The sequence below is a fragment of the Oryctolagus cuniculus genome, chromosome 2 (assembly GCF_964237555.1).
Source record: "Oryctolagus cuniculus chromosome 2, mOryCun1.1, whole genome shotgun sequence".
NCBI classification, from domain to species: Eukaryota; Metazoa; Chordata; class Mammalia; order Lagomorpha; family Leporidae; genus Oryctolagus; species Oryctolagus cuniculus.
In genome coordinates this window covers 130286444-130305461 of record NC_091433.1, presented here as the reverse complement: position 1 = coordinate 130305461, position 19018 = coordinate 130286444, and the positions used below count along the sequence as shown (strand labels likewise).

Sequence of the window (19018 nt, the reverse complement as noted above, 5' to 3'; positions counted from 1 at the left end):
GGCTTTGGCATGGCTGAGATCTGGTGCAGTCATTTGCAGGGTTAACCAGCAGATCTCTCTCCCTCCCTTGCCCTCTCTTCATCTCTCCCTATTATTCTGCCTTTCAAATAAATAAATTTTTTAAAAAGAGTTTCTTCTTCTGTACTTTTATAGAAAAGGAAGCATAATCTCCAGTCCAATAAAATAAGCCAACATGATGTTACAGTTTCAATAGACACAAAACAGGGCAAAGTATAATTATTCAGAGTCAACAATGGAAACACTAAACCACACAGTATTAGAACTGGAAGCAAATTGAGACATCACTCAGGAAACTGAGGCTAAAACACAAAAGATTTGTTTGAAGTCACACAGCTCATGAGTGAGTAGTAAATCAGAAGCTCAAAGTGTGATCCCCTGAATTCTAGACCAGTGCTCTTTCTACTATACTAATGGTCCCATAAAGCCTGACAAAAATGCTTCCCAAATAAAAATTCTGAAGTCGGGGCTCGCACTGTGATGCAGTGAGTTAACGCCCTGGCCTGAAGTGCCAGCATTCCATGTGGGCACTGGTTCGAGACCCGGCTGCTCCACTTCCAATCTAGCTCTTAGCTATGGCCTGGGAAGACAGTGGAGGATGGCCTAAGTCCTTGGGCCCCTGCACCCGCATGGGAGACCTGGAAGAAGCCCCTGGCTCCTGCCTTTGGATTGGCACAGCTCCAGCCATTGAGGCCAATTGGAGGGTGAACCAATGGATGGAAGACCTCTCCCTCTCTCTGCCTCTCCTCTCTCTGTGTAACTTTCAAATAAATAAATCTTTAAAAAAAAAAAAAAAGTCTGAGATCATATCAAGGTGAAACATTACCAGTAATGTAGCATTCTTGCAGATATACAATGCACATTAACAGAATAAAAGCTGGGAGTAGTCTTAAAAAATCTATTTCATTTGTTTTAACCCAGCACCTTCCAAAACCATTTCCCAATGAAATTTTCCTTTTTTCCTTCAAATGTAATTCTCAGTGTGGAGGGTCACCCCAGGGGTACTTGGCAACTGGGAAAGGTACAACTGGAGCAATGCAAATGCCCCAGCTCTGCCTAGAAAGGCAAACTACCTAATTGGGAGAACCCATTGACCCACAAGAAAACTCACCCTGATGATAAAGAAGCTGCTATTACAAATGTACTGCTCAGATCATAGCGTGTGTTGCAGCAACCAACTTTTGGCTGTCCTATCTGTCCGCTGCTCTCTGGCAGTTTGTTCAATCAATCTAACTCTGCTCAATCACTCAGACTGTTCTGGTGAATTCTTTCACCACCTGTGATGCCAGCCTCAATTTGTTGCTTCCCGTGACACTTCTTATCACTCCAAGATAAAAAGTTTGAGCAGGTAGCCTCCCAGAATATACATTCTTTAATCAATACATGATATTTCTCCTCAGCAACAAGAAGAAATTAATGTTGGGGGAAAAAAATCGCCAAAGTTTCTGAATGAGATTAAGGAATTCAAGATTAATGCTAAGCATAAGAAGTTAGTCCAAGCACTGATCAAGTGAGACAATTATAATAGGACTGAGAAGAACTTGAACTATGTGAGCTTGCTTCTGCCAAGAAAATGAAGAGAATCTACATTCCAGAGATCTGAATCAATGGACAAACTTGTTTCTCTGCATATTGCCAGTTGATTTGCCTTACAGGAAAAAAAAAAAAAAAAAAAAGAAAGAAAGAAAGAAAGAAAACATTGGCTTCAGTAACAAAGATAGACAGGTACCCAGAAACATTTAATTTTGACTTGTACATTAGATACACATATTCTCCAAGCATTTGAGGTCCTAAATTAAATAAAATATACCTCTATCCCTCTCAAAACTAAAAGGGCATTCCCCACTTTCAATACAAACTACACAAAGGCATTAAGGACTCTGAAGAGGTACTAAGGAAAGGAGACCTTCTAAAGTTTTCCTATTAACAAAAGCAAGCTCTCAATTTAGAAGGTTATCACTTGCTCCCTTAACACTGTGTATGGTTAGTCAAGTAAAACTAAAGCCGTTTACAGGTAAGTCTATTTTACTGAACCCCAAGTTAATTATTTTTCTTTTTCAATCAATAATATGACCGCCAAAAAACCATTAAGAGGAGCCACACTAAGTACTGCTATTTAAACTTGAAATGATATAAGTCTAAAGGGTATCTTATGGAAGTTATTTTATACTTTTTTTAAGGTGGTACCTGATTTTTCTATCAATTTAGAGGAGTACAAAATAGTTTCTGCCAAATCTGCAAACCAAGATGGAAAATCCCACACTAAATATCAAAATGGCTCAAGTCATATTCTAAAGCACCAAGTTTTCACCAGACTACAAAGGGACATTCAGGGCAGATCTAGCAAGCCAAGGTAACATCAAATTCAGACAGAACAATGAAATAAATACTCAGATATTCAAATTACAGATGCAAATGAAATCACTATCTAATCAAAATGTAAGTTTGGAACTGGCAGGAAGGGGGAAAGATTAAATATAAACATATATATATATAATATATATTAAAATAAAAATGTGGGGAGACAGCATTGCGGCATAGCAGATTAAGTCACCGCCTGCGTTGCCAGCATCCCATATGGGCACCAGTTTGAGGCCCGGCTGCTCCACTTCCGATCCAGCTCTCTGCTAATGTGCCTGGGAAAGCAGTGGAATATAGCTCAAGTGCTTAGGTCCCTCCAACTATGGAGGAGACCAAGAGGAAGTTTCTGGCTTCTGGCTTCAGCCTGGCCCAACCATTGTAGCTATCTGGGGAGTGAACCAGCAGATGAAAGATCTCGCTTAACTCTGACTTTCAAATAAATAAGTAAATATTTCAAAAAAATTGAAAATGTGATAATAAAGCTCTTTGTGGGGAGGGGGTAGTAAAGGGCCTTCCAAGCTCTTTTCCAACATGCTCAGCTGCTTCACCAGGACCATTTATCCTATCTTTCCAGAGACAACCCTTATAAAAAGGTACAAAAGAAGCAGCTGACCAATCTGTGCTGAACAAGCTGGTCTATGAGGAGAAGGGTACAAAGCACACAAGTAGCAGTTACATTTTACAAAGCATCTCTATATTTTTTTTCTCTCAGTTGCTCATTCTCTGTGAATTTCTAACACATTTAACCACTTCTTCCTTAAGATTCCCTCACATATATTCTCTGATTTCCAAAAACACCAAAATTGAACATGATTTATTCATAATCCCTCTTTGCTGTTGTCACTCCCAAGATCCAGGAGAACATCTGAAGTCTCCTGTTACTGCTGTATATTCTCAACTGAATTCCAACACACCTACAGTGAAGCTCATCACCTGCCCATCTCAGTCTCTGCCAGTGGCTGTAGCCAGGCTTCTTAAACCACATTGTTCATCATGCCAGTTAAGCATGAAGAAGATTGGAGAAGAAATTAAATAAATGTAAGTCCAAATTCCAAAAGCTACCACTTGGATTTCACTATACTTGAAACAGAATCCAGTTTTCCAATGCATTTATCCAGAACTCTCCACATGAATCTTCCACAGGGATCAGACTCCATCTCCTAAGATACTAGGTATCTTTCCAGTTCTGTTCCTTTACTTTGGTCATTTCGCCTAAATCCAATCCTTCTTCTAAAACCCAACTAAAATTCTTCTTACTTCAGAAAGCTTTTTCTCACTGCCTAACTCCCGTATGTGATGGTTCCTCTCTCGATTCCTAATTTTGTTTAAACATGCATTCAGTCTCTACTTGGTAACAGGCACTGGGTACAAAGAAAAAAGATGGAGTGACTCCTGAACCTCACTTTACCCTATTACAGGGAGAAGATATGCACATAAGAAGTTGGATTTCAATGCAATAAGTATAAGAATAAAAATAAACACAGACACCAATGGACAATGGAGAAAATAAGGAGATCTACTTGGAGGGATTTCAGGAAAGGCTTCACACAGAAACAGGTACCAAACACAGCTCTTAAATTTAAGTATGATTTTCTACACAGAGATAGACAGAAAGGGTAACTATTCCAGAAGGAAATATATGAGAAAGGGCCACATGTGAAGAAAAAAAAATTATCCATCCAGGGAGTAATAGTAATTTGGTATAATTAGAGCAAAGGTTATAATGGATTAACGAGAGATAAAGATGCCATATAAAGCAGTCTCAAATGGTAAGCAGGAGAATAAGAGGATCAACTTTACAACTCAGCCCAATCCTCTAGGAGAAAAGCAGTGGCCACCTAGGAGACAGTAAAGACTGGAAGCAGGAAAACTAATAGTGATCTATAATCGTCCAAAGAACAATTATGAGAAGTGGGATTAAGGTGGTAGTAGTCATAAAAGAAGCAGAAGTAACAGCAATCACTGATTTGAATGTAGTACACTGAAAAGAGGAAACAAATAACAATAACACCAAGAAGAAATTTGATCTTGATGACTAGTTGGTGGTGTCTCTCCAAGCAATAGGGAAAATAGTAAGTTGAATGCAGAATGCAGATAAGTTCTGTAAACCTGTTGGATATTGAGGTGAAAATGACAGCAAAGCATCTCAGTTGCAACTCTTCTCTCATTGACAATAAGAAAAACACTTTACCATTCTTAGAATCTTCCAAATCCAGACATAGTAACATACACATACTAACACATATAGAAGGCAATAGACAACAAAATGAATCCATGTAAGAAAGAATTTGGCCCCATAAGAGAGATACCTATAAAAGACATGGATTTGCTGTTCTCTTGCCTTATTAGAAGGTGTTAGGGAGAGAAGACAAAATATTAGGTAATCTGGACAGTTAACCCAGGGAGTCACTAGTAAAACTTTTACAACTTTCAAAATGTGTCTATACTACATCCTATATATACCACAAAAAAAAATATTTTCTTGTGGAATGCAACTTCCAAGGATACTTAGCAATAAGATTCAAAGTTAAAATAATGAGAATAAGGGCAGGTGTTTTGGAAAGTGTTTAAGCTGTTTCTTGGAATGGACCCTTATGCATCCTATACTGGAATGTGTGGTTTAAGTCCAGCTCTGCTTCCAATTTCAGCTTCTTGTTAACTCATACCCTGAGAGGCAGCAGGTGATGGCTCAAGTAGTTGGGTCCCTGCCACCCTCAAGAGAGATCAGGATTGAATTCTGAATTCCTGGTTTTGACCTGGTTTGGCCCTGGTTGGTGTGGGCATTTGGGGAGTCAATCAATGGATGGAAGATCTCTCCCTCCATCTCCAACTCTGCCTTTCAAGTAGTAATAATAATACAACAATAATAACAAAAGTATAAAATGAGATTCAAAAGTCAAAGGAACCTGTGTTTCTCAACCAAATACTGACCTCTAGTGGAACAGAGGAGTACATACAAATAATCTTTAAAATCAGAAACTAGTTGAAAAGAGAATTTCAGGCTTATAATTTGGGGCCTAATGTAATGTACAGTGGGGAAAATGTTTCCTAGACAAATATTAGTATTTAAATATAAATTCTGCAATTTATTACTCTTATAACCTCGAGCAGGTTTATTTCTCTGCATAATACTCCCATCTATAAAAAAAAACAAGTTATTAATCAAATGTAGCTCATTCCTGACACAACAATTAAATGAGATAATACATGTGAAGCACTTTGAATTAAATCAAAGAAAAAAATGCTAAAAAATATAAATTCTTCCCCATTCTTCCTCTGAAAATGAGATAGGAATCTTATTTTATCACATCTCATAAGGAAGCATCTTAGCCTCAGCAATATGCAAATGCAGTCAGTAATGGCATCTAACATTACTACACATTATGATTCAAATTTTGCTTGCATGTCAAGTATTGTGTTTCTGTAATGGACGCCACTAGTGCTCCAAGCAAATCCAGTCAGCCTCACCTCTTACCCTAGGGATATCAGCAGCCAGTTCCAAACAGACTTGGAAGCATCACTTCATGTAACCTGACACCAGCTCAAGAGTACCTCTATAGCCTCCTGCTCTGGGGTTTCTCTAACACCACTACTTGGAACCCAATAAAACTAGTACGCATGAAGCAAAATCTAGAAGTGAAGCAACCCTTGAAAAGGAGCTGCCAGGAAACTGTTTCCCCGCTTTGTTCATCCAACAGTTGGTCCCACAAGTCTTATCAAGAAGCTCACATGGATTACAGTTTCTCACCGCCCTAGTCTTTGTATTGACTCTTATTGACTCTCCCACCTTCTCTTTTCAATCCTCCTAACTCTTTCTCCAGTTCCCAAAGGCCACTGATAGAATAAATATTTCAACATTCCCCGGTTCCCTTCCAAAAATCAAGGTTACAAGAATATTCATAACAGTGAAGCAGAACTATGATCTCTCATTTTGTGCCTGATGCCCAAATGGTAACCATGAAAATAAATGGTAGAGTCATAATGGGATGATGACTCCAAAGTGGCCTCTTGAAGTCTCACCAGCTTTAAACCAGGGTTTTTTTCTACAGTACCAGCACTATCTCTAGATTAGTTTGGAAACTAATTCCAATATCAAACACAAAAAATGGACAAAATGAAAACAAGGAAAGGGGTTCCAAAAAAACAATCCTAAAAATAATCTCAAAAGAGTTTCTTGTATATTATTTCCACAGAGATGAATTTATGTGTGCATTTGTGTATACTTTGTATGACATTTTAAGAAGTAATAAACAGGTTCATATACTTTCATCAGGATGCAAAGGATTTCTCCATCAATGGGACAAGCAGCCTCCGACTGTGATACTTTGGGTCTTTTTCTTTATATTGAACAAGGAAGTCTTGGATCAGCTTTAAAATTGCAATTGACGGACATCAAAGAAAACACTCAATAGAGAAAAAGGGCAACAAAGAAAAAAATATTTGCAAGCATATATCTGATAAGGAATTAATATGCATAATATATGAAGAATTTCTAGAACAATGACAACAAAAGTAATACAATAAAAAAATGGGTGAAAGATTGGAATAGACATTTCTTCAAAGAACACAAATGGACAGAAATAGCATAGAAAAAGATACTCGAACATCACTAATCACTAAAGGAATATAATCAGAACACACAATGAAATATTATTTCATACCCATTAGGATGGTCACTATAAAAACCAAGGAAAATGATAGCATTGGCAAGGAAATGGAGAAACTGGAACTCTTATGCAATATTGGTGAGAATGTAACATGGTTTCCACTATGGAGAACAGTATCCTCAAAAAAGTAAAAATAGAATTAAAATATTACCTACCAATCCCAAATGAAAACAAAATAAGGAAAGGGGCTCAAAAAATGTGTGTGTGTGTGTGTGTGTGTGTAGCCAGTCTGGGTTATAGATCCAAATGAATTCAAAGCAGGGACTCAGGGATATTTGTATACATGTCATTGCAGCATTACTTACAGCCATGCAGTGAGGCAACCCATTCATTGCAAGATGCATGAATATTGTGTAATCTTTAAAAGTAAGAAAATGCCATCATCTTTGAACATGTATGATCCTTGAGAGTATCATGCTAAATGAAATAAGCCAGCCACAAAGAGATTAAAAAAAAAAAAAGTAGACAACACCACTGGGATGAAGTTTCTAAAGTAATCAAACTAATAGAAACAAAGTAGTGTTTGCTGTGAGAGTAGAGAAGATGGGAAGATGGTATTGAATGGGTACAGAGTTCCAGGCTGCAAGATGAAAAAGTTCCAGAGACTTATACAACAATACAACAATTGTATTTACAATTATTATACAACTGTATAACAATAACAATTGCTATACAACAATACAAATGTATTTAGCACTACTGAACTATACTATTACTACCTGATAAGATGGGGGGAAAATCAATCACTTAAAATTTTAAAAATTATAATTGAGATCCTTAGCCCTCTGAGAGTCCCTCCTTCATATTTAAATCTCTTATGTGTAGGGAGGAAAAAGGCCTTTGTACTAACAGAATTCACTATACTAAGACAGACTGCATTTGGGGCATTACAACTTATATTAAGCAATATTAAAATATCAATAGAATTTTCATGTGAATTAAGGTAAATCCTGGCTCTTTGTAAATGCTAGCTTTCTCTCTCTTTCATTCTCTCTCTGTCTCTCTCTCTCCCTCTCTCTCTCTCATATTAATTGATGTTAATTTGGAAAACAGATTATGAAATAAAAATAATGAAAAAAGTCTGTCATAATCTCAATTCAATAATATCCAGTTATTTTGGAGAATGACACACCAGAAAATTTCCTATACATATGTAAATATTCATTGCTCATTTGCACTTTCTATTTGTCTATAATACACCATTTTTATATATTGTCACACCAAAAATATTCCCATTTAAAGATTTTTTTTTTCTCGAAATATTTTGCAACTTGGGACCAGCATTTGGCACAGCATAGGAAGTCCTCATCTCATGTCGGAGCACCTGGATCCGTGTCCCAGTCCTGCTCCCTATTCCAGCTTCCTGCTAAGTCACATCCTGGTAGGCAGCAGGTAATAGCTCAAGTTCTTGAGTCCCTGCATCCAAATGGTAGACCCAGTCTGAATTCCAGTCTGCTGACTTCAGCCTGGCTTTGCCCTTCTTGTTGGGAGCATTTGGGAAAGGAACCAGCAGATACAAGATCTCTGTCCATCCCTATCTTTCTCTGCCTCTTTGCTTTTCAAATAAATAAAAAATATTTTTAACAATTTCACAACTTTCTGTCTATGCAAAGAAATGAAATTGTAGAAATATTTACATCATACTACATTCACAAAGAATGGATGTTTAAATACAGTCTAACACTGGATACCTATATTGTTGAATACTTCGTGATTCAGTAATGCTACAAAAATATTACTAGAGCAAAATTTATTATATTAGGGACATTCTTAAAAATAGAAAATCTAGATTAAAGAACAAATAGGATAAAGTAAGTAAATATTGACAAACTGCCCACCAGAAGAGCTATGCCACTTCACAGTACCATGCAAAGATGTCTGGATGCTTATTTCCCTACCTATAACATCACAATGGATTGTTTCCCTTTGCCAGTTAAATATAAAGGTTTCAGAACATGACAGCAAAGAATGAAGCTATAATTTAAACAATAGATTTGGCTATGTAACAAATGTAAAACTTCCCACCAAGATTATACTAATATTTACTTATTTCCCTCTAGTACATCAATGGTTTCATTTTATCTTAATTTTTTAAAGATCTTTTTATTTGAAAAAGTTAGCAAGAGAGGATAGACAAAAAAGGACAGATCTTGCACCCACTGGTTCACTCCCAGGTGGCCACAATGATCAGGGCTGGGAACCACAAGCTTCATCCAGATCTCCCACATGGGTGCAAGGGACCAAACACCTGGACCATTTTGCACTGCATCTCTGGGACATTAGCAGGGAGCAGGAACAGAAGTAGAGCAACCAGGACATGAACTGTTGCCCATATGGGATACCAGCATCACAGGTATAGCTTTCACCTGCTATACCACAACACCAGCTCCTACCTTAATATTTTTGATGCTGAATTTACCTAGAAGTGTTAAATGGGGCAGAAATCCTCTCTTTCATATGATTATTTTCCCAAGTTCAAATTTTTTAGAATAACTCATCTTTTCTCTATTGATTAGTTTTATTATAAATGTTGCCGAATGTACAGCCATGGCTTAAAAGCTTAATAAGGAGCCAGCAAGCACTGCAGCATAGTGAGTAGGGCTGCCACCTGCAGTGCAGGCATTCCATATGGGTGCCAGTTTGAGTCCTGGCTGCTCCACTTCCAATCCAGTTCTCTGCTACGGCCTGGGAAGGTAGTAGAAGGTGGCCCAAATCCTTGGGCCCCTGTACCCGTTTGGGAAACCAGAGGAAGCTCCTGGCTCCTGGCTTCGGATCCACGCAGCTCCAGCCATTGAGGCCATCTGGGGAGTGAACTAGCAAATGGAAGACTTTTTTTTTCTCTCTCTCTGTAACCCTTTCAAATAAATAAATAAATCTTTAAAAATAAAAAAAGCTTAATAATAAGGATTTCCAGTTTCTGATCTTAAAAATATAAAACTTTGAAGTTGCCATTCTGTCCTATAAAGTAAGAAGCTGAGCAAAACAAAGACCAACAATCCTTCCTAGATCCATCAGAGAAGTGAGGCCATCATCTCCAAAATCGAAGGGACAGACAGGTGAGTACACAGCGTCACAACCGACTAAGCAGAAACCTCAACAAGAACCAATGCTGGGGTAGGAGAATCTGAACTATGGTTGACACATATGATTGACTTAGCCTGGACAAGGCTGAATTAAAAACCCTGGGGCAAGGGCAGAGGTAGGGGGAGGTTGTGGGGCAGCTGTTTGAACCCACTGCTTAGGAATGTTGCATCCCACTTAGGAATGCCAGATTGGAGTCTTGGTTACTACAGGCTCTCCATTTTCCTGCTATAATGCACTTGGGAAGCAAAGGATGATGGATCAAGTTTTTGGGTTCCTGCCACCCATGTGGGAGACCTGAATGGAGTTGCTAGCTCTGGCTTCAGATTAGCCAGGCTCGCTTCAGCCTGGAGCAGGTCTGTCTTTTTGGGGCATTTGGAGAATGAAGGAATGCAAGATACCTTTCTCCCCAGCCCCACCCCCACCTCCATCACTATCACTCTGCCCTTCAAATAAAATACATCTTTAAAAAAACCAACTCCAGGGGATCTAGCCTCACACTTTTGTAAGTATTACTACCAGGAACCAGGACCTGAAAAATTATCATTTGAAAGTGAAGGAAAAAGAGAGGATCAGGCAAGCAAAAATTCAGGGAATGTGTGCTATGCAAAAAGCAACCCTTTGTCATGAAAGAAAACAATAAATGTAAGAAATTTGGATGGACATTTCAGTTACTGGTTTCCAGTGTCTGGGGGAAGGATGGGATGAATGGGCAAATAGACAAGAAGTGTCTAAGATAGCATCTGTTACAAAGTGGCATTTGTGTTCCAGATAGTAAGAATCCGTTTAGTGAACATATTGAATTATGTTAGATACACCTAAAAGGAAAAAAAATCAAATATCACTATTAAGAGCCCCCAAACATAAATACTTTCAATCCTGAAAACACTGTATTTAAGATCTGAATCCAACATTTCCTTTCAAATATACTGTTAGGTTTTTCTCTTGAGAGTAACCTACCATGGAAAAAATATCCAATTCGGCTACAGTTTTGAATATTCTGTCACGACAACCGACAGATTTTTTTCCAGAGTTATTTTAGCTTTTTTTAATTGCTGGGCGAGAACAATAAGGAAAGCAAGAAGAAAAACACACTGGATAAAACAGCCCTTACATTCCTAACTACAAGCCAACTAGTTGTACGATCCTACATGATTTTAATTTATTCACTAAAAAAAAAAAATGAAGATTTGGAGCCTTATAAAACAGTTCTAGAGCCTTGAATTCTATATACAGTCAGCCTCCATAGCAGCAGGATCTTCTTCCTCAGCTTCAACCAAGGAATGGAAAATGTCTCATTAACGCTGAGATGTACTAAGCAGCTAGGCCCTCAATGGATCCCTCTGTACTGAACATTATTGACAGACCTTCTTTCTTGTCAACATTCCCTAGGCAATACTATGTAACAACTATTCATGCAGCATTTACATTGTATTGGGTATTATAAGTAATCTAGAATGACAGGAAGTATATGGGAGGATGTGCTTTACTTGTATGCAAATTCCACACCACATTCTTTTTTGGTGTCTGCAGGTGGTCTTGAAACCAATCACCCAAAAACAGTGAGGGATGATTTTATTTATTATTACAACACTTAAAATCATAAAAACACAGTTAAAAAAACTGTTGAATATATCATTCTCAGACTTCAAAAATGAAAAAACTGATAATGAAGAGATACATTTTTGAGTGCTATAACTTTCTGATTAATACTTGATAAAAAATTAATAACTCCTATAATAATTAATATCCACAGTATTTCAGTTAACATAAGCTATAGTTCTAAGTGCAAAGAAAATTTCTTCCCTTCCTTCTACCATCATCAATCATTACATAGTTCTCTAGCTTCTTAAGTATACCAAAATGCAAAATATTCAGCAGTACATACTGAGTATTCAATTCAGCAGGTTAACACCCTGGCCTGAAGTGCCAGTATTCCACATAGGCGCCAGTTTGAGTCCCGGTTGCTCCACTTCCGACCCAGCTCTCTGCTATGGCCAAGGAAAGTAGCAGAGGATGGCCCAGGTCCTTGTGCCCCTGCACCTGCATGGGAGACCCAGAAAAAGCTCCTGGCTCCCAGCTTTGGATCGGCGCAGCTCCAAGCATTTCGGCCAAATGGGGAGTGAACCACTGGATGGAAGACCCCTCTCTCTCTCTCTCTCTCTCTCTCTGCCTCTCTTCTCTGTGTAACTCTGACTTTCAAATAAATAAATAATTTTTTTTTCGACAGGCAGAGTGGACAGTGAGAGAGAGAGAGAGAGAGAAAGGTCTTCCTTTCCATTGGTTCACCCTCTAATGGCCGCCGTGGCTGCACTGCGCTGATCCAAAGGCAGGAGCCAGGTGCTTCTCCTGGTCTCCCATTCGGGTACAGGGCCCAAGCACTTGGGCCATCCTCCACTGCACTCCCGGGCCACAGCAGAGATGGCCTGGAAGAGGGGCAACCGGGACAGAATCCAGCACCCCGACCCGGACTAGAACCCCGGGGTGCTGGTGCCACAGGCGGAGGATTAGCCTAGTGAGCCACGGCGCCGGCCAAATAAATAAATAAATATTTAAACACACACACACACACACACACTTAATCACTTATTTCAGAAACAAAAAAATTATTCTTCCGTTAAAAGAATATTTTAAGTTTTGGCAAGGAACAGGATATGCAGATCTACTTGGTCATTTCTTTGGATCCAAATGCAATGCAGTACTCACCTGAAAATTAGTTTTCTCCTAGCAAAATTAAGGGACTCTGAAAATAAATTGTTATGAGGGTGCACACTGTGTCACTGGAAGCTAACTCCCCATATCCATTTACTCTCTTTTTTTTTCCTCATGTGTTTGCACCAAAAAATAACTTAACAGATCTGATGTAACTTATTTGACATGGAATTGAATAAAAAAATTATGTGTTAGAAAGCCATATTTAGATTTAAACATTCTGTTCTAAATAAAGTCTTCTGGATTGTTACTCAAAGATTACAGAAACTCAAAGACCACATGAAAGTCAAGGGCAATATGCCAAGATGCCCTCTGAAGAGTGGAAAAGGATGAGGGAAGACAATTCTTGGCTTACCTCTCAGTGTGGTTTACTAGGAAAGCAAGGGCACATGCCCACCGTGCTCTAAATTACCTTGATATTGAGCATGATCTTAGGATTCCAGGAAAGTTGCTGAACATAAGTCAAAGGTCATAGAGATTACTAATGAAACCAAAGATGGGAAATTCCAATGCATATTAGACAACTTCTGATAGAGAAAACACTCCACATAAAGAAAAACTGATCATGGTCCATTCACACATTGCATAAACTACTGGTAACAAATAAAATCTATAAAATTAATATGGATAACACAATAGTATATAAGTATGCAAGTTATGACAATGCAAAACTTATGTTCATATTCTAAAGTGTCTGGAAAAAAGCTATCAAGAGACTCAATCTATACAGAATAGAAATATTAATAAGAAAATAATGTAAGTTAGCTATGCTGTGCTTAATTTATATCCCCTGGAAATAGCATAAAAAAAAACACACACACAAGAAAAATCTCAGAAATTAAGGTTTCTAAAGTCTGTTTTGTTCATATTAAAATTTATATTAAAGAATCAAAAGTTAAAAAAATACTGAGTTTTTTATGAAAGTGCCTATTCTCTCAACTTGCAGAGAGTAGGCAAAATAAAACAAAATGAGCTCACTTACTTCTTTTTCCATATTGCAGTGTTTTCTTAATTTTTCAATAGTTCCTGCTAAACCAGAAGATGCATTTTCATACGCCAAAGTAGACAGTTAAGAAGAGTATCCGAACAAGACGATCATATCTGTATTATCTACTCCTTTTATTTTTAAGATTTATTTATTTATTTGAATGGCAGAGTTATAGAGGAAGGAGAGTGGAGGGGATGGGAGGGAAGAGAGACAGAGACAGAGACAGAGAAAGACAGAAAGAAAGAGATCTTCCACCTGTTGGTTCATTCCTCAAATGGCCACAACAGCCAGGACTGTGCCAGACTGAAGCCAGGAGCCTGGAGCTTTATCTAGGTATCCCACATGGGTGGCAGGGGCCCAATCTTTAAGCCATCCTCTGCTGCTTTTCCTAAGTCACTAGTAGGGAGATGGATCAGAAGTGCAGCAGCTGAGACTTGAACTAGTACCCATAGGGGATGCCAGTGTCTTAGGTGGCAGCTTTACCAGCCATGCCACAATGCCGGTCCCTAGGGGCATGAACCAGCAGATGGAAGATCTCTCTTTCTGTCTCTTCTCTCTAACTGTGACTTTCAAAATAAATAAATAAATTCATAAGAAAAAGTGCTATCAGAACAGGAGTAGCATAATTGCAATTTAGTCAACCTATGAAAGACCCGACAGAACAGTTATGACCTAAACTCACAAAAATGAAACAGCTGATCTTAATTTCCTACAAAACTTGAGTTTGATGAACCACAGCAGACAGCTAGAAGAGAGCTAGGATCAGAGAAAACATACCCTTCCCAACTGCTCCTAAAAAAGTGCTATAGAAAAAAAAATAACAAAAAATTGCAATGTAGCCAATTTATGATAGACCAAATGTTACAAATAATATCTAATTTATGAAAACTAATTTTTAAAAAACTGATACAAATGATACAAAATCTGAGGAAGAAGTTGCAAGATTTTTAATCAAAATGAAGTTATTAGAATTTCCAATATGAATTGTCTACAAATGTAATTTTTACATACCTTATCTTTATCTACCAAAGATGCTAGCAATGTTTCGAAAAGAAAAACAAACTAATTTACTGTTTTGTGATTGTCAATAGAAGCTGATTATTAAATAGAGCTGGAAAAACAGCTAACACTCTATTTGTGGTTCTAATAACTGTATATTTTGTGTTCTGTTTTATGAGTTCTTTTAATGGAATGAGTCTCACAATTTTAAAACACCATTTATTTACAAGATCCTCTTGAATGAAATCATATTCTTGAAAAAATACTACAAAAAGGAGGCTTTCTATAAGAAGAAAAAAAGAACAAAGTTAATAAAAAATGACAACAAAAATGTCTCGAGGCCAGAGACCCATTTGAAACTTATAAAATCTTCCTAAGATCAGATGGATATGTGTTCTCTCACTGCTACATGTAAAATTAGACATTCACACAAGCTTCTGTTTCCAAAGCCAAATGTTAAGATATTAAAGATCCCTATTCATCCTCCCTAATAAAATTCAATTTTGTCACCATAGCTGGTATCTAGCTCAATAAGAATGAATAAGTTTTACATCTCCATAAATGTATAAACCAGAGGGTCTGTAAATAACTGAATCTACAAATGTCATTATGTAGCAAATAAAAAGGAATCCAAATGCCTACTAACAGGGAATTGGATCAGGAGAAAGAATGGAAAATTAAACAACATAAATACAAGGAAATATTGTTTAAAAACCATGTCATTTAGTTTCATGGAGTAATGTTCTTAAATTATACTAAATTTTTGAAAGGCAAGATATAATTTACATATACAAAATGATCAAAAATTTATTAAGACAGATATGAATATAGATAATTATAAGAAACATTCACCCCTGGAAGTGGCAAAATAGATGATTTAGATAAGATAAAATGAATAAAATATAAAATGCAACATTTTAAAGGGGTCAGAAAGCTAACAAGATGGTAAAAATTTTTCAGACCAGGATCTAAGAAAGGCAAGTGGCATGAGGAAGAGAGAGCAACATTTGTAGTCATTCCTCCTTTGAGGACATTTGCCAATAACAGAGGGGTGAAGACTGAATAAATGACACTTTTGACAATGCCAAAGAATTGGAAAATAGAAATAAAGGTCAAGTTCCATCAGGGAAGAATGTTCTTGGTATACCCACCATTTTGGGCTGGAAACCTGAACAGTGATATTCTATTATAATTAGGGTACACTAGGATTACATAGGTCCCTGAAGGAACTCAGGCTAATTATGAAGTTGGAGTAAGGTGACCACAAAGTATTAGTGCCCCCAACTTCCTAGAGTAATACTGTCCATTGATGCCAAATAAAAGCAAACATCACACCTGTCCAAGAAAAGATGCCCTCATACTAAACTTTTAAATGTTTTCCACAAACTATTTTGAAATGACAGTGCTATTATAAGGCGTGCTCAATGCTCAGTCAAGCTCTATGAAACTGGTCTTTTGAAGAGAGAAAGGTTTGGGCTAAGCCTTGGCCTGCAGCACCAGCATCCCACATGGTTGCCGGTTCATGTCCCAGCTGCCCCTCTTCTGATCCAGATCTCTGCTGTGGCCTGGGAAAGCAGCAGAAGATGGCCCAAGTGCTTGGTTGGGCCCCTGCACCTGTGTGGGAGACCCAGAAGAAGCTCCCGCTCCGGATCAGCACAGCTCCAGCCATTGCAGCCATTTGGGGAATGAACCAGCCTTTCTCTCTGTTTCTCCCTCTCTCTGTAACTGTACCTCACAAATAAATAAATAAAATTTTTAAAAGAAAGAGAAAGATTTTATTGTTATTATGCTCAAATAAGAAAGCAGGAGGGGGCTGGCACCGTGGCTCACTAGGCTAATCCTCCGCCTTGCAGCACCGGCACACCGGGTTCTAGTCCCAGTCAGGGCACCGGATTCTGTCCCAGTTGCCCCTCTTCCAGGCCAGCTCTCTGCTGTGGCCAGGGAGTGCAGTGGAGGATGGCCCAAGTGCTTGGGCCCTGCACCCCATGGGAGACCAGGATAAGTACCTAGCTCCTGCCATCGGATCAGCGCGGTGCACCGGCCACAGTGCGCCGGCTGCGGCGGCCATTGGAGGGTGAACCAACGGCAAAGGAAGACCTTTCTCTCTGTCTCTCTCTCTCACTGTCCACTCTGCCTGTCAAAAAATAAAAAATAAAAAAATAAAAATAAAGCAGGAGGAACATGTCTCAAACTGCTTCCTTGGCTGGGTGTGGACAAAAGTTGTATAGATCAAGTCGGAGAAAGCTGGTATGCAGAAATGCTAGGCAACACAACTCTTAATTGGAGAGACATGGTGTCCTCTGTCCCCTGAGCATGTTCATGCCATGTGACATGCAGCTCCCCGCTCTGGGTTCCCTTTGTGCACCTGTGGCCATGTCTTTTAAAAAAAACTAAGGACTTTAAAAATATGATCAGATCCATTGTTAAAGCATAAAGCAGAGACATTTCGGGAAAAGAATGGAGAAGCATTACAAGTTTCTGTTTCAAAGGTTAAGGAGAAACCCAGTAAAGGGGCAATCCAGTATCAGTGTTGCATGTTGTTACACAATAATATATATTTGGTCTTCATCTCCAGGGCAGGTACAGAGTTTTAAACCCTGTAACTTCTTAAATAACAGAAGTAATACAAAAACCTTCTGTCATAATATCTGGCCTTTGTTCCAGTTTCCAGCATGGAATGTCTTAAACCCTTACAATTTGAGTGTTAATAAGCCTCTTTCAACTATACTTGGTTTGTGTTAATGAGGTGACTCTTGGAGGATGGGAGCTGGTCATCCAAGGAATCAACTATGCGATTAGAGGACTCAAACTTTCAGCATTACCCCACAGAATCCAATCAATGGCCAAAGATTTAACCAATCATGCCGATGTAATGGGCCCTCCATTAAAATCTAAACAAACAAGTTTGCAGGGCTTCCAGGTTGGTGAACACAAGGTGCTGAGGGGGTGACATGCCTGGAGAGGTCACAGATCGTCCATTTGACTGCCTCTACAATGTATCCTTTCTGATAAACTCTTAGCAGTAAGTAAAGTATTTCCCTGTGTTTTGCAAATCACTATAGCAAATTATCAAACCTGGGGAGGGGAGCATGCAAGCCCTCAATTTGCATCAAGTTAGACAGAAATGTGGGCAACCAAGAGACCTACTGTTTGTAATTGACACCTATAGTAGGGAGCAGTCAGGTGGGACTTAAGTCTTCAACCTGTGGGGAATGTTCTGAGTAGAATCCAAATTGAGTTAAACTATACCATAACCAGTTGAGTCCACAGAGAATTAGACAATTGCCTGATATGGAAAACCTGCACATTTGGTGTCAGAAGTGCTGTAGGACTAGAAAAAAACAATTTTTACTTTTAAATGCCCAGGAAACAATAAAAAATAATCAAGCACAAAAGGAGGCAAGACAACTAATACCCACAGCAGATAAAATGAAATGAAACAAAATCAATCAAAAAATAAACAAAGCAGATATATCACAGCTCCAAAGTTTGTAAGTATTAGATACAAATTTTAAGGATCTAAAGGCATGATATCACTATAGGCCCAATAGAACTTTAATAGAGAAAATGGGAATATTTCAAAGATTTTTCCTATATAGGCAACAACTTAGTTGACATGGGCAAATTCCTTGAGAGCTCACTCAGGATAAATAGAAAATCTGAATAGTACTTTTATTTTCTATTCTAAAATCTATAGTCCTTTTAAAAGAAATGGAACTCACATATAAAAATCTTCCAACAAACAAAACCACAGGCATCTGTGGTTCACTAGCAAATTCTATCAAACTTTTAAGGAAGAAATAGATATCGGTCCCACACAACACCTCAAGAAAACAGAAAAGAACAGAATATTCTGAACTTTTTAAAGCAGCCAATACTACCCTAACACCAAAATCAAGCAAAGACTATTCATGAAAGAAGAGCCACAGACCGACATCCCTGTGAACACAGGCAAAAACTTGTAACACTTTTAGCAAATTAAATCAAACCCTGTGTGTGGTGGTATAGGTGGATACTGGTATGAGTGTGTGTGATGCTAATACTGCATGATCAGATGAGATGCCTTTACCCGCTACACCACAATGCCGGCCCTAAATTCCACTTTTAAGTATTTGTTAAACAGAAACAAACCATGTATCCACATATTTATACTTGAATATTAATTGCAACTTTATATATAATAAACAAAGCC

At 38.2% G+C, this 19018-nt stretch overlaps 1 protein-coding gene and 1 pseudogene across 5 annotated transcripts in view; one reads left to right on the top strand and one right to left on the bottom strand.

The window, feature by feature from the left end:
* EXOC6B (exocyst complex component 6B) overlaps window positions 1-19018 on the bottom strand; it is a 738880-nt gene that overhangs the window by 416965 nt on the left and 302897 nt on the right. The window lies entirely within an intron of this gene.
* The window catches only part of LOC138848682 (nucleolar complex protein 3 homolog pseudogene), a 77852-nt pseudogene continuing 65882 nt past the window's right edge, over window positions 7049-19018 (top strand).